This window comes from Odocoileus virginianus, chromosome 8, assembly GCF_023699985.2.
Source record: "Odocoileus virginianus isolate 20LAN1187 ecotype Illinois chromosome 8, Ovbor_1.2, whole genome shotgun sequence".
Taxonomy (NCBI): domain Eukaryota; kingdom Metazoa; phylum Chordata; class Mammalia; order Artiodactyla; family Cervidae; genus Odocoileus; species Odocoileus virginianus.
The window spans coordinates 52,248,948-52,273,958 of record NC_069681.1 but is presented as its reverse complement, the minus strand read 5'-3'; positions in this window follow the sequence as shown (position 1 = coordinate 52,273,958).

Here is a 25,011-nt window from a genome sequence, read left to right as displayed (position 1 = left end):
AGATGTTATTGGAGAGGGGGTTATGTTCCTTGCCTCTCAAACCATGATATATGGGCTAATGCACACTTAGCCTACTTAAAAAGTCACTGTGCATTAGAGGTTAAAGATTAAAGAAAGAAAAATACCCCTGCTTCGAATTTTTAAAATAGCTTTATTGAGGTATAAGGGGCGTCCAGTGGCTCAGTGGGAAAGAATCCACCTGCAGTCCAGGAAACATAGGAGACTTGGGTTTGATCCAGACCTGGGTTTGATCCCTGGGTAGGGAAGATCCCCTGGAAGGGAGCATGGCAATCCGCCGCAGTGTTCTAGCCTGGAGAATTCCATGGACAGAGGAGCTTGGCGGGCTATAGTCCATGGGGTCACAAAGAGTCAGACGTAACTGAAGTGACTTAACATGCATATACGTATTGAGGTATAAATTCAGATACTATACAATCCACCCTTTTAAAGTATACAGTTAAATGAGTTTGAGTATATTACATAACTTCTTTGAATTGTGGAATAATACATGCAACATAAAATTTGCGATTTTCACCATTTCTTTTTTATCACAGTAGTAAAAGATGTTTATCAGTTTTCACAATAAATAGCCAGACAAAAAATAAAAGATAATTACAGTTGCAAGCTATAATGGAAACGTGATTAACCTAACAATATAAAATAATTACACACAATTTGGGGGATTAAGTAGAGTGATGTGGTAAGTGGAAGTGCGTACATGCATATATTTTCATCCACTCAGCCAGTCTATGTCTTATGGTTGATGCATTTAATCTATTTACATTAAAGATAATTATCCATATGTATGATCCTCCTGTGGAGAAGGGAATGTCAACACATTCCAGTATTCTTGCCTAGAGAATTCCAAGCACAGAGGAGCCTCGCTGATTACAGTCCATGGGGTCACAAAGAGTCGGACACCACTGAACGACTAACACACACTCTCTTTCTCTCTGTCTCTCTCTCTACCCCCTTCTCTCTCCCCCTGCCCATTGGGACTTCCTAGGAGGCACTAGTGGTAAAAAGCCTGGTTGTCAATGCAGGAGACTTAAGAGATGCAGCTTCGATCCCTGGATGGTGCAGATCCCCTGGAGGAGGGCATGGCAACCCACTCCAGTATTCTTGCCAGGAGAATCCCATGGACAGAGGAGTCTGGTGGACTACAGTCTATAAGGTCACACAGGGTTTGACATGACTGAAGTGAGTTAGCAAGTATGCAAGCATGATCCTATTGCCAGTTTCTATTTGTTTTGGCTTTATTTTGTGTAGGTCTTTTCCTTCTCTTGTGTTTCCTGCCTAGAGAAGTTCCTTTAGCATTTGTTGTAAAGCTGTTTTGGTGGTTTTGAATTCTTTTTACTTTTGCTTGTCTGAAAATCTTTTGACTTCTCCATCAAATTTGAATGAACATTTATATTTACCATTAGTCCCACATAATTGTTCTCTAATTTTTTAAAAATTTATTTTTAGTTCTGTCTCTTCAGGTGATATATTTTAAATTTCTTAAATGCAGGACTGTTTTTTCAGATCTTTTGTGTTACCCTAAGAACTTTAACTGGATTTTTACCGAGATTATTCTTAATGACAGAGAGGATAGGGCTTTGTTTTTTTGTTTTTTTTTCCAATATTCTCTATAGAGCAAATCCCCTGAGTTTCTACATGAAGGTGTGAGAGGGAAAGGAGCTTTGATTTTATGTATTTAGGTTTTGTATGGTATTTCCCTTGAAGAATGAATTGCCCTGAAAAACTTCAAAAACTATGAGTGTGTTTTGCTGATGATAATCAACTCAATATTTAGAAGCAACTGAATGTAGAAAACTCTTCATTGAAAGTCTAAATTAGATTATTTATGAATTGATTTCTTTATGAATATATATGTATTACTAGTCCTACATGAATCAACTTAAAATTTTATGTGTTTCTTTTTCTTGTTTTGTTCATGATAGTGGTTTTAAAAGCCATGCTTTTTACTGTTAGAAGAACTTTTAGTCCAAGAGTGCTCATGTGTTCATAAACCTTATAGTCCAGGAAAAGCAGTCTGGAAAGAGAAAACTCTCTGTATAGCCCGGGAGCTCCCCAGCAAATAGATATGTACTTAAATGGATGTGCATTTTTTCCACCCTTGGACTGACCACATAAAATTTGACACAGCCAAGGCAGTGATCTAAATGAAGCTAGGATGCATATAAGAGCTTGTGGATTTGTTTCAGGTCCTTTTGAACCAAAGCTACTTTTTTGCTTTATTTATATTATCAGAATCTTCTTTGCCTTTCATTCTCTTCTGATCGGAGAGGTAGACTCCTTTAGATCTACCTTCTCTGTCAACAGTAGCCATTAGTCACATGTGGCTGAAATGTCTTGAGTACATGCTAGATTTCAATGACTTAGTATGGGAAAAAAAAATGGTGAACTAGCTCATTTGCATATTGTTGTATTATACATTGAAATGACAACAGTTGGTTAAATAAACATTATTGAAATTTATTTCTTTTCATTAATTTCTGTTTCTTTTTACTTTTTACCACTGAAAAATGTTAATTTACATATATGGCTCACATTTCTGTTGAAGGAAACTCCTGTAGACCAATAGTTCTTAAACTTTTTTGAATAATGATGCATTTCTTTGACACTCTGATAAAAGCTCAATAGATCATAGAGTGACAGATACTGTCAATTCTGTTACAGCCAGCAGATGCGTTCCCAAGACTCACCTTACTATGCAAAATCATGCAATAGAAGCTACAGGGCTGGACATTCGACAATATCGTCAGTGACATGTGAAGACACATAATAAACATGGTAGCATGGTTCTGTCCATGGCAAATGGTTAAGAAATATGCCAGTATTACAATAAATATGGTGCTTGACCCTGAAAATGTCTCATTTGTCTGTGGGGGTGGAGCTCTACAATGCCTGCCTCGTTGCCCTGGCTGCCACTCTGTGTCAGAGAAGAGAACTTGTTAGGAAAGTAGAAAAAGACCGAGGGAAAGAGAAAGAGAAAGATAACAGAGAACAGGCAGGAAAAACACAAAATAGGCTGAGGGAAAGACGGGAAAAACATGAAAGAGAAGGGCAGGCGTGAGTCTGATTGACAGTCAGCGGGGTTGCGGCTTGTGTTTGGGAGGTCACCTGAACTCGGATGGAATGTTGGAAGAGCACAAGGAGGAAGTTGGGAAGTGAAAGTTGCTCAGTCGTGTCGGACTCTTTACGACCCCATACAATCTATGGAATTCTGCAATTCTCCAGGCCAGAATACTAGAGTGGGTAGCCTTTCCCTTCTCCAGGGGATCTTCCCATCCCAGGGATGGAACCCAGGTCTCCCGCATTGCAGGCGGAGTCTTTACCAGCTGAGCTATCAGGGAAGCCGGGAGAAAGTTGGAACAGTAAATTAAACAGCAAAGGTAGAGTTCATTGTTCTTAAGAGATGTGCGCATGCATGCATTTTGCTGACTTGGGCAAAGCTCAGTTCAGCTAGGTGCAGTTTTCTGTGTTGGCCTGCAGATGAAATTGGCACAAATACAAAATTAGTGTTGTGGTACAGTCTTCCCTAATTTGTCAGTCACGTTGGAACAAATTCACGTTTTCAAAATAAGCGTTCTAGCAGAACTGATTGTAGAAACATACACCAAGATAGATTGTCATACACAGCTCATGTTTGCAACCTGCAGACTGGAGAAGTGTCAGGGCATGCCAGGCATGAGGAAGCAAAGGTGAAATGCCAGCAATAGGTTTTTTCAAGGTGTTATAGTACCTTACATAGTTATAAGGGATTACAAGAAGCGGGGAGTATTGAGCAATTTGTGGAGACTCCACTGGAATGTAGAGAATGAATGCATTTATGGGGCTGGATTCCTGAGGATAGAAGATGTTGAACTTGAGGAGCAGAGAAGGTAGATTCCCACTGGATGCCAACTGAGAATGATGTATTTACACAGCCTTTCTAATCTATGACAGAATTGTCCAGGAAAATCTAGTTGCGAATAGAACTCTCAGGGACAGGAAATGAATGCTTGGTGAGAGGAAAATTCTAGGAGGTAGTAGGAAAAGAGAGCAGATATTGTCCTAATAGTCTGCTCCTATTTATCCTGGGCTTTAGTTACAATCCACAGAACTTGGTTCCTGTGACTTTATAGAAATAGGTCTAAGAATCTGTCAAGGGGAAGTGAACCGAGATCTTCAGGTCACTAGGAGCAGTGAACTAACTTTGAAAATTGAATCAAACCACTGAAGTAGTTGCCCATTAAACATGGTAATACTAATGATGGTGATGATGATGATAACAAGCTAGTGTTCTTTGGGCTTTAAGTGTAGCTGGGGACCTACTATATGTTTTATGTGGATGATTTTATTTACTGCCCATAATATTTAAATTTTTTAAAATTTATTTTTTAATTGAAGGATAATTGCTTTCCAGAATTTTGTTTGTTTCTGCCAAATATCAACATGAATTGCTTATAACATTTTGAGAAAGGACTTTTGCCTTTCTTATCTATGTCTTTTTACAGATAGAAGTAACTATACCAACATCACACTGGTAGCAAGTAGCTGAATTGGAGGAACTTGAAGGCAGGCAGTCTAAAACCAGTGTTTGCATGGAAGACTCTGGTCTTATTAGTGATCTTGCTGGGAACTTTCCTTGTCTACTGTTGTATATTGTTGTTCGGTTGCTAAGTTGTATCTGACTCTATGACCCCATGAGCTGTGGTAGACCAGGTCTCCCTGTCCTTCACTATCTCCAGAGTTTGCTCAAAACCATGTCCATTCAGTTGGTGATGCCATCCAACCAGTTTATTCTCTGTTGTCCCCTTCTCCTCTTGCCCTCAATCTTTCCCAGCATCAGGGTCTTTTCCAAAGAGTCAACTCTTTGCATCAGGTGGTCAAAGTATGGGAACTCAGCTTCAACATCAGTTCTTCCAATGATGTTTGTTGATTTCCTTTAGGATTGTCTGGTTTGATCTCCTTACTGTCTGAGGGACTCTGGCACTATTTTAATTTGTGTAATGAAATGCTATTACTTAGGTTACTTTTAAAATGGAAGGAAAATACACATATATGGGTTTAAAAAAGGAAACATAGAAAAAAGAAATAAAAACAATTTTAAAAACGGAAATCAAGTTTAAAATTCACATCCAACATACTATAATACATATATTTGGGTAACATGACTTGAAAATGTTACTTGATACACACATGCAGGGGGTTTTCCATCCATGTATAGGCTCCTTGTGGAGTTTCCATTGCTATTGGATGTATATAGGATTGCCAGCTCTAAATCATAGTAACAATGGGTGATATAATCAATTTTAAATTGCTATTCAGTTTTATCCAAGGCATATTTAACATTCGGCTTTAAATGTTAACAAATGTCATTCATTATTTTTCAGAAATAGATAGAATTAATCATTTTTCGCAGGTTTAGTTAAATTTTCTTGTGTGATTATGCAAGGATAGTATGCTATACAGAAAGCAACACATTATTGTAAAAGCCTAAGCTGCACATTTGTTAACATTATTTTCCATTTGCTTATTTTTGCTCTAGATTCTAATTTATAAGAAGGGTATAGTAAGGCATTTTGTATTTAAGCGAAATCTAGTTTTAAATGAATTTTTTTTTCACAATAGGTACCACCAGATTTTATTCTTTCTGCTTTATGACGAGAATACAATCTTATTTTCTCTATTGTCTTTCCAGATACTTGGTTCTTATTAGTAGATTAGAAATAAGACATTTTGGAAAGGAAAATAGGGACTTCCTTGGTGGTCTTGGACTGCAGGGGCATGGGTTTGATCCCTGGTCAGGGGAACTCACATCCCACGTGCCATGCAGCATGGCCAAAAATGGGAGAGGAAAGTAGCATTACCAAACCAGACTTGGGTTTGCTTGCCTGCAGTAAAGCAAATCTACTGACATTGGGTTGTGGTGAAAGAGAGAGTAGTGTTTATTGCAGGTTGCCAAGCAAGGAGGGCAGGCAGCTAGTGCTTAAAAGGTCCCAACTCCTGGAGTCTTTCAAGGAAAGATTTTTAAAGACAAGGTGAGGGAGATGGGATTGGGGGGGCTTGTTATCAGCTTGTGAACATTCTAATTGTTTGGTGATGAGTGATCAGGAGTCACTATCATCAACCTGCTAGCTCCAACCCATCTAGGGTCTACAGGCTTGTGGGCAGAGTATAGTTAACTTCTTGCACCTGCTGGGGGTTTCAGTATCTGCAAAACGGCTCAAAGGACATGGCTGAGAATATTATCTAGAGCCCTCGAAAGTGAAAGTTAGTCACACAGTTGAGTCCGACTTCTTGTGACCCCATGGACTGTAACCCACCAACCTCCTCTGCCCATGGGATTTCCCCAGGCAAGAATACTGGAGAGGGTTGCCATTCCCTTCTCCAGGGAATTTTCTGACCCAGGGATCAAGCCCAGGTCTCCTGCATTGCAGGCAGATTCTTTACCCTTACGTGTATGTGTGTGTTAGTCACTCAGTTGTATCTGACTCTCTGACCCCATGGACGCAAAATATCTTTAAATCTGTGCAATGAAATGCTAAGTAATAACCTAAGTAATCTTAGGTTATTTAACCTGACTAAATGCTATTTACTTAGGTTATAGCCTGCCAGGTTCCTCTGTCCATGGAATTTTCCAGGCGAAGGTACTGGAGTGGGTTGCCATTTCCTTCTCCAGGGGATCTTCCCGACCTAGGGATTGAACCCAGGTCTCCTGCATTGCAGAGCTCTTGAGGAGGAATTAAAGATCTTTGACTTTGTTTAAGGGCTAAAGTAGTATTATTTTGTCTTGTTTGTTTTCTTTTCTTTCTGCATTTCCCCTCCCACCCCCCTTCTCTGATTAAATTTACTATTTGGGACTCAGGGAAGTCCTAGGAGGTTAAAGTTTCTCTGTGGACAAGGGGGCAGGTGGAGTACATGGTGGGGAATGGGGAGTTGGTCTGGGAAGGCCACATAGGGTCCTGCTCCATTACAGTAGAAGACCATCCCCCTACCCCTTTTAGTCCCTACTTTCAGATGTTCCATGACTTGGGAGATGTCATTTTGTCCCTTCACTTTTTTTTCCTGTTCTCTGTTGTGTTAAAGGAAATAAGCATACACATTTAAGGGTAAGATTTTTCTAAAGAATGCTTTTTTTTTTTTTAAGAATTGCAGTAGGAGCACATTTTCTGCTATTATTGGATAAATACCTAGTGAGGTGGGCTTCCTTGGTAGCTCAGCTGGTAAAGAATCTGCCTGCAATGCAGGAGACCCTGTTTTGATTCCTGGGTGGGGAAGATTCCCTGGAGAAGGAATAGGCTACCCACTCCAGGATTCGTGGGCTTTCCTGGTGGCTCAGATGATAAAGAATCTACCTGCAATGCGAGAGACTTGGGTTTGATCCCTGGATTGGGAAGATCCCTTGGAGGAGGGCATGTCAACCCACTCCAGTATTCTTGCCTGGGAAATCCCCATGGACAGAGGAGCCTGGCGGGCTACAGTCCATGGGATCTCGAAGAGTCGGACACAACTGTGTGACTAAGCACAGGACACATCTGCTGAGGTGCTCTATCTCTCCCTCAGATTCCTCTTCTGACTTCCCTGAAGAAGAACCATGTACTTAAGACTGACTTTGCTCTCCACACCACCTTACCTGGCTCACCCAAACATCGTGGCTGCACTTCCCAGAGAGATGGAATGTCTGGGACTGCTGGTGGGGGTGGGGGACTGCTGTCAGGGGTCGCCGTTCTGCCCTCCAGCGCTGGCCACCACTCAGCTCTCCTGAAGGGAATATTCCTATGACTTCTCAAGTGGTGTAACTGAGCAGATCCTGCCAGCAGTCTTGGCCAGGGACCAAAGGAGAGTGGAGGGTGGGGAGCCTGTGGGAGGCTTCTATCTTTACCAGCTAGAGATACCTTCATGCACTGTGGGCCTAAAGAGAATTTAGTTCATTCCCTAGTAAGGGGGAGGGAAAATAAGAATGATGGGTGGGACTGATTTTTTAATAAAGGAATATGCTTTTCTAATGAAGTCATATCTTAAGGTAGCTCACTTGGTAAAGAATCTGCCTGCAGTACAGGAGACCCAGGTTCAATCCCTGGGTCCAGAAGATCCGCCAGAGAAGGGAATGGCTACCCACCCCAGTATTCTTACCTGGAGAACTCCATGGACAGAGGTGCCTGGCGGGCTACAGTCCATGGGGTCACAAGAGCCAGACATGACTTAGCAACTAACCACCACCATACTTTTCTGAAAACTATGATACTGATAATTTGTAATAAAGGTTTGAGTCCTAGTGCAACAAAGTTGATGGCCATGTATTTGTGATATCAGGCAAGTAGACCCTAGGCCGACAGTTTCCCTTTGAGTCTGGGAAAAAGCATTTCTCTCAGGGACTGAGTCCTCTTTCCGGGCTTGATTATGAATGGAAGCATTTCTTGGCTGCCCTGGCAGTATCCACTGAGCTTGTTTGGGGGCCCAGGAACATGGTGCACGATGGAACTCTTCCCTTGACTAGGGAGAGCAAACTGCTGATGGCATTGAGGGCTGATTTTCCTCTCTGACCTCTGTTCCTCATCTCCCTCCTGCCCTCTCTGCCTCTCCCACAGGCTCCAGTATATGCTTACACTTAGGAGAAGTGCCCCAGGTAAGGGGCAGGCAGAGAGCAACACACTTGTGCTTGGCAGAGTGAAGCCCTACAAATCCCAGCAAGTGTGCTTACAAGTCAACTCTTGCCCCTGTAACAATTGGCTGGGGAGGAGACAGGTTTCTACCTTCTTCAATATCTAAGTAATTTGCCCTATCTATCTTTTGGAAACAGACTTTAAGCATGTAGTAACGATTCTAGATCATTCTTCCACCACCCCAGAGAATTGGAACAGAAGGATGAGGGGGAAATGATTTTCCAGTTCAACTTCTGCGTGCTCTAGAGAACATCAAAAGCCAATGTGCTAATTTAAAGGCATCAGCCATATTAAGATAGGTAGTATAGAAGAAGGGGGCTTCCCCAGTGGATCAGCGATAAAGAAACTGCCAGCAACGCAGGATTCACAGGAGATGCGGTTTCAATCCCTGAGTGGGGAAGATCCCCTGGAGAAGGAAGTGACAACCCACTCCAGTATTCCTGCCTGGAGAATCCTGTGGATAGAGCAGCCTGGAGGGCTACAGTCCATAGAGTCACACAGAGTTGGCCATGACTGAAGCAACTTAGCAAACACACATGCAATGTAGAAGAAGGCAGTGAGTCTTGGGGTACTTATTAAATATTTCATCCTACATCTTAACTGTTAAATAAAGCACACAGATGAAGCAGAAGAATGTGTTTCTGAGTCTCGGTGTTGTGGAAGATGAAGCTGGTAGGAGACCCTCTGGCATGTGGGTTTTTTTTTAGGGTAGTGTAAGATAAAACTTAATTTTTCTGCTCTACTTTCAACACTTCTGACACCACCAGAGATATGGATTTTCCCCACACTAAGTAATTCTCCAATTCTCAGTACACACTGACTGAGTGGCCTGTAATCTCAGTGGACACTGACTCAATGTCTTATAAATTTAACTTGATTCTGACACTATCTACCTGGACATAGCATCAGATCATGCAAGTCAAGGACTGAATTCCATAGGACTGCCTCCACCCCAGATGTCAACTGCCAAGCCCAGATTGCCATCTATACTTCTGACCAAGTGATGATTTGCTAGAATAGTTCACAGAACCCAGGGAAGACTTTCCTTATATTCAGTGGTTTACTTTAAAAGGATACAACTCAGAAAACAACTTTATGGGAGAAGTGCATAGGACTAGGTATGAGGCAAGGGGGTGTGGAGCTTCCATGCCCCCTTAGGATGCGTCACCTTTCCACCACCTTCATCTATTCACTCACCTAAAGCTTATCAAATCTTGCTGTTCCTGAGTTTTTATAGAGCTTAATCTAGAGCCTACCACACCCCTACCTTTGGGGTAGAAAGCTGAGTTTTCCCAGACTGGGAGGGTGCCAATTATATCAGGTTATTGTTCACATCTCTGCCATGTTTACTTTATATCTCTATCTTCAGTCCCATACATTGAAGTGTTTTTCTGTCCCTAAAGAAAGTATTTGAAGACCTAATAGAAAGTAGACTGATTTGGTCATTTAGACAGCTCTATAGAAATCACATCTCAAGCCTAGAAAAGGTGAATTGCATTGTTCAACCATGACCTTAAAATAACCCATCCTACATGATTGGCTAGGAGGTCCAGCACTCCCTAATATGGGAAATGAATTAGTTTGCTAACTCTGCTCTTGCAAAATACCATGGAATAGGTGGCTTACGGGAGACAGTGAGGGGCAGGGAAGCCTGGCGTGCTGCAGTCCATGGGGCTGCAAAAAGTCAGACACTATTAGTGACTGAACAACCACAAGACAGATTACACAGTTTTTTCTCACATTTCCGGAGACTGGAAGTCCAAGATCAAGGTGCTAACAAGGTTAATCTCCCCTGGGGCCTCTCTCTTTGCTTTGAGGACGGCCACCTTCTTGCTGTGGTTTCTTGTGATCTTTCTTCCCTACACGTGCATGTCCCTGGTGTGTCTCAGTGTATCCTAATCTCTTCATATAAGGACTCTAATCATACTGGATTATAGTGCTCCCCCCCCTCCCACCATGGGAAATTAACTCATTTCAACTTAACTGCCTCTCTAAAGGCCTTGTCTCCAAATACAGTCATGTTCTGAGGTACTGGGTCCAGGACTTCAACATGTGAATTAGAGGAAACACAGTTCAGCCCATAGCAGGAATAATTTCTTTTCTGTTCCTCCTTTAGAAGCTCAGGCAATAGTTGACCTAGACCTGGGCTTCTCTTTTGAAAGGCAGGATAGTGCTCGTGGAAGGAGCATGGGCTGTGAAGTTAGACTGTTAACAGTGTGAATCCTGATTTAATCACTTACTCCTTTTTCAGTTTGGACTCTGAGCCTCTGTTTTCCCATTTGTAAGATCTGTGTAATATCTGCTTGGGGAATAAATGGGATAACCTGTGTGAAGTGCCCAGGGCAACGATGTAGGCGGTAAGCTTAGTTCTCTTTCTTCCCCTTCAAAAATAGGTAAAGGTTTCTGTTACTATCAGTGGAAGACATTCTTTTCTGGCTTCTCTGGTGGGATTCAGTACCTTCAGAATACTGTTTTCATATGTGCCATGTGAACCCACTGAGGCTTCTGTGGGTTGGACTGGGGATTGATAAGCATTGAGAGCCCTTTATTTTAGGGAATGGTATTCCCTACATTTGGGAATAGAAAATAAGGTATCAAGGGCTAATGTTTACTGACAGTAGACACAAGAGTTTGGTATGGAATTAGGACCCAGTTAAATGATGATTGAATAAACAGCAAAGCTAGACACTAGGATGGAGCAAGCATTGCTGGGGTTTGAGGAACAGCAACAGCTCAGTGGGTTTCAAAGAAAACTATATTTGGGGCCACAAGACAACTCTCAACTTGAACCTATTGGTGGATCTAGGTCTTAGGCCATATTGCTAAGCAGAACTGCAAGATTTTCACTTGCAATTATAAGCCCTTAGAATTTGTTATCAGGAGTCTCTCCCAGGTGGCACTAGTGGTAGAGAACCTGCCTGCCAATGCAGGAGACAAAAGAGATGGGGATTTGATCCCTGAGTTGGGAAGATTCCCTAGAGGAGACCTTCTAGAGGAGATCCCCTAGAGGTGATCACTGGAGTGGCAACCCACTCTGGTATTCTTGCCTGCAGAATCCCATGGACAGAGGAGCCTGGTGGGCTACAGTCCATAGAGTTACAAAGTACTGGACATGACTGAAGCAACTTAGCATGCATGCACAGAATTTGTCATCAGCGTAAGGCTGGGGGAGGTAGGAGCTGAGTAAGGATATTCTACTTCAGGGCAACTAGTAAGGCATTTTCTGAGCATAATTATTGTTCACACACTTTGCTCATTTATCTCATTATAGAAAGAATAGACAGTGTATAAGTTATAGTTCATCACCATGTTTTTTTTTAAATTCAGATCACTTATCGAAAAGATTTCTGGTGATACTTTTTTTTTCTATCATAATACTCAACAGTGGAGCTGCTTGAAGAAAGAATAAAGAAGTAGAATTAAAAGAAAAAAATGAAACAAAACAAAAAAGAAATAGAGAAGTCAAACACACTGTCTGCTGGTAATTTTCCACTACTTAAGAGAAAATGTCACTTTTCTCTCAAACAACCCAATCCTTACTCTTATCACCAATGTGCATAATGTGATTGGTATTGCATATCTGCTACATAAACATTGCTTTAATATTTTTCATTACTTTTGCCCAAATGACCCTGAGTAAATGTAGTATCTGGCACAAGATGCTGGAGTTGTGGCACTGTTTCAAAGCCAGCGGCTTTGTTGCACAACGTGGAACTCTCAGAACTTTGGCATTAGCTGGATTTTTTTTTTCCCTTAAAAAAATTTCATTGGTGATTTCACCTTTATTATCCATGAAGCTCTATGGCCTAGTAATTAGACACTAAAGGCTAAAGGGAAGCAAACAAATGATATACTTATAGCTCCTTAATGGGGCAATGATATAAAAAATGTATATGTGACTAGTGTCCAGTAGTTGGTGAAATATTTTCATACACACACATGCACACATACACACACCATTTTGGGGAGAAATAGGAATTCATTTTGGCAGGAATAAAGCTTACCTTTTAACAAAAGAGGAAAATGTTATACCCTCATTATCTTTCTTTAAATATCCTCATATTCACTTATATTAATGTTTGGACAGAATTTTAGCACATTTTTTAAAACCCTCAGAGTCATAGTTGTATTTTTATTCAACAAAGGTGTGCTATCTGTACACTTTTTACTAAGTCAAGCAAATTTCAAAGATATTTATATTTCTATGGAGCTGAAATGCACAATTTTTTTGTTTTAGTGGAAAATTAAATGGAAGAAAGTGTTTTGATCTCATCCTTTACAGTTTTATTTGAAAATAACTGTTATGTGCAAAAATAAGCAAATGGGACATAATCAAAGTATAAACTTTTGAACAGCAAAAGAAACCATTAACAGAATGAAAAGACAACCTATAGACTGGGAAACAATTGCCATCAATGGAACCAACAAGGGCTTAATTTTCAAAATATACAAATGGCTTATACAACTCAATAGCAACAAAAAAAGACAACCCAAACAAAAAAAGACAACCCAATCAAAAAATGAGCAGAAGACTTAAATAGACATTTCTCCAGAGAAGACATACAGATGACCAATAGGCACATGAAAAGATGCTCAATGTTACTAATTATTAGAGAAATGCAAATCAGAACTACAATGAGGTATCATTTCACACTAGTCAGTGGTGTGTGCATGCTCAGTCGTGTCTGACTGTCTTTGACCCTTTGGACTGTAGCCGACAAGGCTCCTCTGTCCTGGGGACTTTTCAAGCAAGAATATTGGAATGGGTTGCCATTTCATCCTCCAGGGGATCTTTCCCACCCTGGGATTGAACCTGTGTCTCCTGTGTCTACTGCATTGCAGGCAGATTCTTTACATGCTGAGTCGTCAGGGAAGCCCCCACACTAGTCAGAATTGAAAAACCTTTGCATACTAAATGCTTGGAGAAGGCATGGAGAAAAGGGAACCCTCCTACACCACTGGTGGGATTGTAAGCTGCTGCAGCCACTAGAATGAAAACAGGATGGAGGGTCCTCCAGAAAATATGAAAACCAGAAAATATGAAAATGCTAAGTTGAAAAGAAAATCCCAAAGTTCATTGCAGTACTATTTACAATAGCCAAGATAAAGAAGCAACCCAAGTGTCCACCAACATACAAATGAATAAAGAAGATGTGGTATGTATGTGTGTGTGTGTTTGTAATGGAATATCACTCAGCCATAAAAAGTCGTATAATGCCATTTGCAGCAACATGGATAGACCCAGAGATTATCATACTAAGTGAAATAAGTAAGACAGACAAATATCATATGATGTCACTTATGTATGGAATCTAAAATATTATACAATTTCAAAATGAAAACAGATTCAGGCATAGAAAACAGACCTATGGTTACCAAACAGAAAAGAAAGGATTGGGGGAGGGCAGTATAAATTTGGAGCTTGGGATTAGCAGATATAAACTACTATATGCAAAACAGACAAACAACAAGGTTCTATTGTATAGCACAGGAAATGATATTCAGTATCCTGTAATCAACTGTAATAGAAAAGAATTTGAAAAATAATATATATATATATATAAATTGAATCACTTTGCTGTACAACAGAAACTAACATGTTATAAATCAACTATACTTCAATAAAGGATTCCCTGGTGGCTCAGATGGTAAAGCATCTGCCTGCAATGTGGGAGACCCATTTTTGATCCCGGGGTTGGGAAGATCCTCTGGAGAAGGAAATGGCAACCCACTCCAGTACTCTTGCCTAGAAAATTCCATGGATGGAGGAGCCTGGTGGGCTACAGTCCATGATAAAATAACTGTTGTATCACCTCTCTATGTAAAAAAGACGAGTTATATATTGAATGATCCTAGCTCATTTTCTTTTCTTGGCTATGTTGTGACGCCTGCGGGACTTTTGTTTCCCAATCAGGGATTGAACCCAGGCTCCAGCAATGAAATTGTGGAGCCCTAACCACTGGACTGCCGAGGAATTTCCAATCCTAGATCATTTAAACCAGTTGACAGAGTTTTCAATGTCTGCAAAGTGTTTTATGACAATTATGTCAAATAATGAAATTTTAAAATAAAAGCTTGAATTATTTAAAGATATCTCTTTAATATTAATCTAGAATGCTCATGATATAATCATCAATTCTGTGAAACAAAGCAAAACCCCACACTGACAGTATTTTAAACAGGGTGGGCATATATTTCCATAATTGAAAAGCTAAACAGAATCGCACAAGCACATTGGAAATAATTGACAGTTATTTTTATCTCAGTCATCCTCATCACCATCATCATTATTCATCATTTTTTTAAATTAGTTGGAGGCTAATTACTTTACAATATTGTAGTGGTTTTTGTCATACATTGACAAGAATCAGCCATGGTTTTACATGTATTCCCCATCCTGATCCCCCCTCCCACCTCCCTCTCCGCCCGATCCCTCTGGGTCTTCCCAGTACACCAGGTCCGAGCACTTGTCTCATGCATCCAACCTGGGCTGGTGATCTGTTTCTCCCTAGATAATATACATGTTTCGATGCTGTTCTCTTGAAACATCCCACCCTCGCCTTCTCCCACAGAGTCTACAAGTCTGTTCTATACATCTGTGTCTCTTTTTCTATTTTGCATATAGGGTTATCGTTACCATCTTTCTAAATTCCATATATATGTGTTAGTATACTGTAATGGTCTTTATCTTTCTGGCTTACTTCACTCTGTATAATGGGCTCCAGTTTCATCCATCTCATTAGAACTGATTCAAATGAATTCTTTTTAATGGCTGAGTAATATTCCATTGTATATATGTACCACAGCTTCCTTATCCATTTGTCTGCTGATGGGCATCTAGGTTGCTTCCATGTCCTGGCTATTATAAACAGTGCTGCGATGAACATTGGGGTGCACGTGTCTCTTTGAGATCTGGTTTCCTCGGTGTGTATGCCCAGAAGTGGGATTGCTGGGTCATATGGCAGTTCTATTTCCAGTTTTTTAAGAAATCTCCACACTGTTTTCATCATTTTTTAAAAAGTCCTATTGAACAGAACGCTTCCAAAGAAGTTTTCTCCTTATAAAAATATCCCCAATCCAGTCTTCTTCATGCACAGAAGCAAAACTGCTTGTCACCAATTTAATTAGATTGACTGAGAAGAGTTTGAATAAGAGGCAATGCGCAAGCTAATCCAGGGGGACCAGACTATGACTAAGGAGTTTCAATGCCTGGCTTCTATACCTGAGTTTCCACGTGAAAGTTGAGCTCTTATACAAATGAACTTACTTGCACCAACAGAAAGAGATTCACAGACTTAGAGAACGAACTTTCGGTTGCTGGGTGCTTGGGTTGGGTGGGGGAAGGATGGAGGGAAGGCATCGTTAGGGAGTTTGGGATGCGTATGTACACACTGCTGTATTTAATATGGATAACCAACAAGGACCTACTGGACAGCACATGGAACTCTGTTCAATGTTGTGTAGCAACCTGGATTGGAGAGGAATTTGGGGGGAGAATGGATGCGTGTACATGTATGGGTGAATTCTTTCATGGTTCACCTGGAGCTATCACAACATGTTTGTTAACTGGCTATACCCCAGTACCAAATGAAAAGTTAAAAACAAGAAAAAACCATGATGGACACTCCAAAAAAAAAAAACCCATTAATCATGGTGGCTGACTCCCTTTCTATAGCAAGCTCTGAATAACTATGATCTCATAAAAAAAAGTATGTTGTCTGATCCTAGAGAAATCATTTTACCCCCCATATCTACCCTTAGGGCCTTGGTTTTTACATCTATAAAATGGAGATAATGCTTTGTTCTATGTACTTCATAGCATCTTTCTAGGATCAAATGACATCATGCCTGCTAACTGTTTTCAGTATTTTCCAGTGTTGTGAAAATGTAAGTGGTTATGTTATTTTTTGAGTAGAGATGCAAAGCTTGGTGGACTTGCTCAGAAAACCCAAGTCCAAGTTTTTCTTCTTCCAATTACTAGCTAGGAGTTTTTTGCACATATAAATGGACCTTTTTTCCTAATCTCTAAAAAAGGGGTAAAAATATTTACTTCACATAATTTATGTATAGGTACACAATATATAAAGTTGCTTTCAAATCCAAAGTAGTCAGTTATCTTTTTATTCATTTATTTTTAAATTAAATTTTATTGGAGTACAGTTGCTTTATGATGTTATTCCAGTTTCTGCTGTATAGCAAGGAAAATCAGCTGCATGTATACACAGGTCCCTTCTCTTTGGATTTCCTTCACATTTAGGTCACCACAGAGTATTGAGTAGAGTTCCCTATGCTATACAGTAGGTTCTCATGGTCATCTGTTTTATACATAGTATGGATACTGTATATACATCTACCCCAATTTCCCAATTCATCTCACTCCCCCCTTTTCCCCCTTGGTATCCATAGGTTTGTTCTCTACATTTGTGTTTCTATTTCTGCTTTGCAAATAAGATCCTCTATATCATTTTTCTAGATTTCATATATATGTGTTAATGTACCATATTTGTTTTTCTGTTTCTGATTGATTTCACTCTGTATGACAGCCTCTAGTCCATCCACGTCTCTGCCAATTTCATTCCTTTTTGTGGTTGAGTAATATTCCATTGTATGTATGCACCACATCTTTATCCATTCCTCAAAATAGTTATCTTTATGTATGGAAGATTGTTACAAGCATCCTCATGAATGCAGTTAGATATAGCAAGAAACAATTTGTGTAAGAAGTAATATACAAATTGTTACAGTGTTTTTTAAGCTGTAACAACAGTGAAAAGAGAAAAAAAAAGAAGTTTGTAAAATGCCAAATCTTTTCAAATATGTTAAATCCACTTGCTGACAGTGGCTGAATTTCTCTATAAAATCAGCCAGCAGTGAGGTTGGTCTTGAAATATCATCAGTGTAGGACTTTGCCTGATAGTGAGCAAATGCCCATAGCCCTTATCTAGGGGCTGGGGGGAGAGACTTCCTAATTGGGAGGTCACCAACTGCCTTTGCTGCTGCTAATGGGACCCTCTGTTGAAACCCAGGCAGAAGGGTCTAGGATTTCTCTGTATGAAAGAGACAAATCTGGCATATCAAGAGATGACATAGAAAACAATAAATAAGTGAAAATCCTTAACATTTTTAAAAAGACTAAAACAGACTTTAAAAACATGAATGAAAGTGACTTATAGGAAATAGAATATGCAGTTGTTGATGATAAAAATCCACACGGTGGTTTCTAAATCAGTTATTAGTGTATCATTGCACACATCTCTTATCGATGTTTGATACTGGTAAATCATTGCTAATATTGCTTTGGATATGGTAACATGGGAAGGGAATGCAGGCCAGACATGCTGGAGCAGCTCCCCACACTTGCACTGATTTCAGACAGGGTTACAAAAGCTCCAGTGCTTTCCTGACTGTTTAGCTTTCCTCAGAAAGCAATTCTCATAGCTCTCAAGTTCTGTAATCTTCCTACTTCAATTCTTTAAATGAATTTTGCAGCCAGCAACCAGCCTACTTGGCTTTTGGTATGTTTTAATAAATGTTGTGCTGTTTGGCAACAGAAAGCAGGCAAAAAGTCAGAAGATCCTCAACCAGATAGCCTTTTATGGTTGTGAAAATAGCACCGCTATTGCCTTTTTTCCCCATTTTCTGTGCTGTTTCTGATAAGAATAACTAAAGTAAGAGCAGAATTACCAAGAACCTAAAGGATTCAGAGTTCTGTAGAGAACAAACTAGTGATTACCAGTGGGGAAAAGGAAGGGGCAAGATAAGGATAGGGGCTTAGGAGGCACAAACTACTATGTATAAAAGAAATAAGCTACAGTGATATATGGTACAGCACAGAGAAGAGAGCTGATATTTTATAATAACTATAAATGGAATATAACCTTCAAAAATTGTGAATCACTAAGTTGTTCACTTGAAACTTATATAATATTGTGGTGGTATAGTTGCTCAATCTTGTCCAACTCCTTGCCTCCTTGTGACCCCATAACCTATAGCCTGCCAGGCTTCTCTGTCCATGGGATTTTCCAGGCAAGAACACTGGAGTGGGTTGCTATTTCCTTCTCCAGGGGAACTTCCCAACCCAGGTATCAAAACCAGGTCTCCTGCTTTGCAGGTGGATTCTTTACCTACTGAACCACCTTGTACATCCACTGTATCTTGATGAAAAAAATGTTAATTCAGAGGCATTTTTCTGGGCAGAAGAGTTAAATGCAGATGAGATGTCTGGGGAGCCAGTCATAGCAATCTCCCCGCTTTCTTGCCACAATTCAGCCAATGTAATATGTCTCAGTGCAGCATGGGGGTACCACATCTGAGGTTCTGTTACCTCTTCTACAGGGTTAACTTCAGGACAGATCAGCAGATGTGACGGCTGAAGAACAAATACTTTATTTTCTGGTGTTTTGAACTCCCCCAAGAAGAGTGACATATGAATGAATAAATAACAATAAATGCCAGATAGTATTGATACTTCTGACTAGGAATAATACTTCCAAATCAGTACTAGCTAAGGACATTTTCTTTAAGGTTCCTCAATAATCATTGTCCTATCTTGTGATAATAACACTTTAGCTGTTATAATTTAAGTGTACTATCCATTTTGAGTAAATTTTTGTATAAAGTGCGAAGTTAAGGTCAGGTTTTATTTTTTTAACCCATTGATATCCAATTGCTCCAAGTGTCAAGGATATATATGTACACTCACAGACATATATCTATATGTGTCCTTCATTCAATTTCTTCATGGTGGAAGTGGAATTCATAGTGATTAATTTTAATATACATATTTTCTTTTTCCTTTAATGCAGGGAATTTTTCCTATTACATCTTTGTATTTTTTTAATTCAATTTGTTGACCTGAGGGAGAAATATGTACTTCCCATGTCTGATATATCTTTCAGTGTAGAGGTAACTTGATTAGTGTAATTTCAGCCCCTAACTTAATCTATCCCAGAGAGCAATTGGCGATGCATCTGAGCTCTACAGTTTGGATGAAATAAATTAAACCTGCTTGGCTTGGTTTCCACTCTTTTTCTTGTGGGGAATAAAAGCCTGAGGGAAGCAAGAATCAGGAAGCAGGATAACTTCTGCTTTCCATGCAGTAATTCTCCCTGGATCAGACCACCCAGCTCCCATCAGGAGGAATGCAGTTCTCATCAGTACTGTGTATGTCTGAATAAAGGAGTCTGCCTAATTCTAGGGTTCGGTTAGCAGGCACATTTGGCTATCACACTAACTTTTGTCCTCTAGCTTTGCCTCTATCAATCATAAAGGCAATATTTTGGTTGCTGAAGCGCTGATATGTCTTCTTTTTAAATTGTGCAATAACTTCAGCAGGAGAGAGGGGTGCTATTTCTTAAGACTTTCTGAAATTCTTAGCATTTGGTATAGAGGTCAGAAATATTGCTAGATATAACAGAGAATAAAACTTGCCAATAAAAATTACACCCAAAGAAGCTTTTGGTATAGCTTTGGATATTTGATTTTAATGTGTATGTAGGTTGTTTTGATCTTGGCACTTGGTAGAAGTTTATATTGTACAAACTTTCTATTTCTACTGTTTTTAGGCTTGTGGTATTTGATTTTGGTCTGTGTATCAGTCAGCTCAGGTTGCTATAACAAAATACCATAGACTGATGGACTTAAACAACAGACATTTATTTCTCACAGTTCTGGAGGGTGGGAAGGCCAAGATCAAGGTGCTAGCAGATTCAGTGTGTGATGAGGACCTTATTCTTTGCCTGTAGATGTCTGCTTTCTCGCTGTATCTTCACATGCAGAGAGGTGTCTGGTGTGTCTTCCTTATAAGGACAATAATGTCATCACGAGCACTCCACCCTCATTGTTGTTCAGTTCCTAAGTCATGTCTGACTCTTTGTGACCCCATGCCAGGCTTCCCTGCCCTTCACTATCTCCCTGAGTTTGCTCAGACTCATGTCCATTGAGTCAATGATGCCATCCGCTACCCTCATAACCACATCTAAACCTAATTACCCCCAAAGAGCCCTCCTACTAATATGATCACATTGAGTGGTAGGGATTCAACAGATGAATTTTGGAGGTATGCAAACATTCAATCTCTGACAGTCTGCAACTGTTAACTTATGGAGGTTTGAGGCATAGATAAGTAACAATTTCTAAGAGTCATGGAAGATTTCAAGATTAAAAACAAAAACTGCCCATGGGCCATTTTGCTTTCTTATCAAGAGTGTACAGAGACATCTTAGGTGTCAAGTGTGTGCAGGGCTATGAGACCATTGACTTATGGGAGCCAGAGTTTCTTGGCAAGAGCACACAGAAGCCAAGTGGGCCTGGATAAAGGGGAAGAGATCCTAGTGAGTGAATTGTCATTAGCCAGTAACAACCACTTAGAACCACATAGAACAATCACAGAACCACATCTGTGAGCTGGTTTCAGGAATGGTTTTAGAGTGCTGACTGCTACAGATTTTTATGTCAACTTAGCCTTTCCTAAGCGTATTAACCGAGGTGCGCTAATGGCCCCTATTTTTCATGCTGTCTGTATCTATGTCCTTTGATAGTGCTTTCCCTATCTGATTCTGCTCTCGTTCACATGACTTTCTTCAGCCAGTGGTACAGTAGCAAACATAATACAGGCAGAGGTTTGGAAACATAATTTGAGTGATCCTACTTCTCTTGAAATTCTGCCATTGTCGTGAAAACAAGTCTGTGAGGTTTGCTAAAGGATAAGACATCACATGAGGCAGAGATGAGTCACCCAGGTAATGCTTTCTTAGAGCACCTGCCCCCTGGTCTCTCAGCTGACCACAAACATATGGAGAATCCAAATGAGAACACTTAACCCAGGGCAACAAAACAGGTAAGGTGATACGTAGTTTCATAATAAATAGTAGTGTCTTAAGCCTCTATATTTTAGGATGATTTGTTACACAGTGATAAGTGACTGATACAAGAAACAAAGTTTCAAAGATTAAGAAAAGAGGTTCTTTAGAGGCCCTTTAAATATACTTTTGGCCATACCTTTGCCCTCGGAATTGCTTCTCTTGAATTGCAAGACAGCTGAGATCTGGGGTTTATAAGTTTCAGGCCCAAGTAGTCAGTGCTAGATAGACTGATACAAATTCAGCTTAATCTTCCTGAGAGGAATAGAGGGGGATAAAAACATAATTGACAAAAAGACATTGAAGAAAGAAACACATTCTCGAGGTCTGGAACATTTCATGGCACTGTTCTTTATTAGGACCCTGCGGGCTCAGTCTTAAGAAATATAAATAGTTGCTTCAGATTAGGAATCTGGTAAGGATGATTCTTCCAGCTAAATGTGGAGACAAGATGAAAACTTAATTAGGAGGCTTTAAAAAATGCCCAAGCCATTTCATAACAAAAAACAATACCCACTGAGATACAAGGCTGAAAATGCCTGTTCACACAAATTTGTGGGTGCTCTCTCACCAGATAAAATTGATAATAAGTTCAACACAGGCATGAACAAAAATCAACAGATTTTGTGTATACTTGAAAGGATAAAAAGGTGTCCTGAATAAGACCAAGTAATGCAAATTGCTAATCTCTGCAAGAGAGGAATATACACATCAGAATGCACTAATAGTGCACTAATGCACTATGCTGCAGTAACAATCCCCAAATCTCTGTGGTTGTTCACACAACATAACACAACTTTTCAGTATTATTTTCACCTGCTACATATTCTACCTGAGTGAGAGGGCCTCAGCTTATTGCATCATACAGGGATGTAGGCTGATAGACACTCCATGTCAACGCATCCATAATCACCCAGGTGAAAATGCAAACGGGAATGTGGTAAATTACATACTGCTTAGAGCTACCACTTGGAAGGAACATATAGCACTTCTGTGCACCTTTTACTGGTTTAAACAAGTACCACTGGAGAAGGAAATAGCATCGTCTGTTTTGCCTGGGAGAGGAGAAGAAGCAGAACACACCCTAACATCTTCCATAGTCATTCCATAAAACAGTATTTGATTCTTATTTTTATGCACAAAGTATACTTATTTACCCCAAGGAAAACAACCAGAAAGTCCCACAGAGTAAGGACACCAAATCAATGTCTAGGGTATCTAGTTATGTGCTGGGGGCTCTATAGCTGGTCTAGAAATGTGCTTTTTGATCTAGAGACTTTTAAGACTAAAGTGGTAATTTTCTCTTCTCTACACATACAGTACTCAGTGATGGTTTTGGGATAGAGTAACTTATAAACATTCCCACTCAGAAAGGGGACCACTGGGAGATGCACAAGAGAGTAATTCTGAGAATCCCACCAAAAAGACATTTTGAGGGATCTTTCACTGAGAGTGAGCATTGTCCCCCTTAAAATGTGTGCTCAATTAGTGTAACTCATCTCCTCTGTTCACCTCTTTATCCTCTCTCTCCTGAGACATTAAGAGTGACATATCATTGATAATTTTGGAAAAATAAGTTGGGGATAAATTAAGTCAGCTCTACTTCTCTTCCTTCTGGGAGTGAGCAGTCCTTTAGGAAGCAGATATTCACCTTTGTGTTGTCAGGCTATCCCTGATTAAGCATCCTGTCCTCCTACCTTTCAGGTGTGATGTCTTCCCCAAATCAGCATTGCCTAATGGGAAAGGTCAGCATGCCAACTACTGATTCAGATGGCAGGTCTATTTAGCTGCACAACTAAGCTACACATTTAGCCTTTATCAGAATAGCAGTGATATTTTGATCCTTACCATCATTGACAAACTTTTATTTCTCATTCTTTTCAGATGGGAATGATTAAAACAGGTTTGTCTCAGAGAATTTAATAATTGGGTTTTCTATTTCAGAAACCTCTGTTAGTCTTATGTTGGAATGTCTTTATCATCGATGTTTATTTTCTTTTTCTTAATTCTTTTGATCTGTTTGTCTTATTGTAATTATGCATTATTATTTTTCAGGACATGATGTTGGAAATTATATTTTAACATGTACATTTTATTTCTGTTTCTAATTAGTTTTATAATAGGGTTATTTTCATACAAAATTATTTTTTCTACAGACTTCCGTTTTATGTTTTTTTGCTGATATTCGAAAATAGTCTAGATAGAGAAGAGAGATAAGTTCATTTCTGCAGATCTTGATCAATTCAATAAGGGAGATGAGGGTGGTGGAAGAGTGAAGATAACTCCTACAAATTTGGTTTGAATAGTTAAGTGGTACTAGTGGTTGATATAGAGATTTCAGCAGAAGGAAAATATTTTGATTGCAGAAATAAATTTCTTTTGCACATTGGACCTGATTGCTTTCCCAGTAACACCTCTGACCTGAAGAATTAGGAATTTTCTCAGGGCAGACCTGAGTGGTTGCTTCAGTGGGAGGGAGGGGAATTTATAAACACTAAGTTTCAAAAGAGATGGTTTCCAGGATGTTAGGAAGCAGTCGTTAAAAATGATTGGAAGAATGACAAAGACTAACTTAATATGTTCCATACTTATCTTTTAAAATGGCTTTTAAGTATTCTTTTGAGGAGCTATATGGTTGGACACTAAGTGAGTTTTAATATTTTACCATTTAAATAATACTGTTTTGAGTATATAAATATAGATAAGTCCCTTTTTTCTCTGGATTTTTATATAGAATAAAATTACCACAAGGAGGGTTTGTTTAGTAGAATATGAATGCATTTCCTTTTCCTGTGTAATGCCAAATTGGTTTTCTAAAGATTGCATAGTTTATATTTCCAGCAACACTCCGTTGGTATATATTGTCAACTTTGCATTACCTTATTTTAAAAGCAATAATTAAAAATTATGGTTAGGCAAAACCTTGGTAGATAATTTTAAAGGCAATGATTGTTATTAGGCTTAATATGATATCTTACTGTTTTAAAATATTGCATATTTTTGTTACCAGTGAGACCTTTATTATTTTTATTTAATATTTTAAATATTTTATTTATTTACTCATCGAATTTCCTTTCATCCATATTTTAGGCCAAATAACTGTCTGCCTTATCATTTTAGATTTGGCTGTTCCCTAAAAAGTTTTAGTTTTTGTTTAGTTAAATTTGTTAATTATTTTCTTTTGTTGTTTCTATTGTATTTAACCTTAAAAAGTTATCACCTCTCCAAAGATGACTATAAATTTCTCTTTTAGCTTTCTATGATTTAATGGATTTATAAAAGACAAAGTACTCATTGATCCAATAGAAAATGTTATTGTGTGTAATAAGAGGTATATCTCTACCTTTTGTTTTTTGTGAAATTTTTAACCATTAACGCTAGGAGAGATTTTTGTAACAGTAAGAGCTGTCTAGAAATCGGGTGGTTTGCTGTTTTCAAGGGAGGATCATATACTGGGCACTCACCCTCTGTGGGTGTTGAGTTTCGAGTGTACTGAA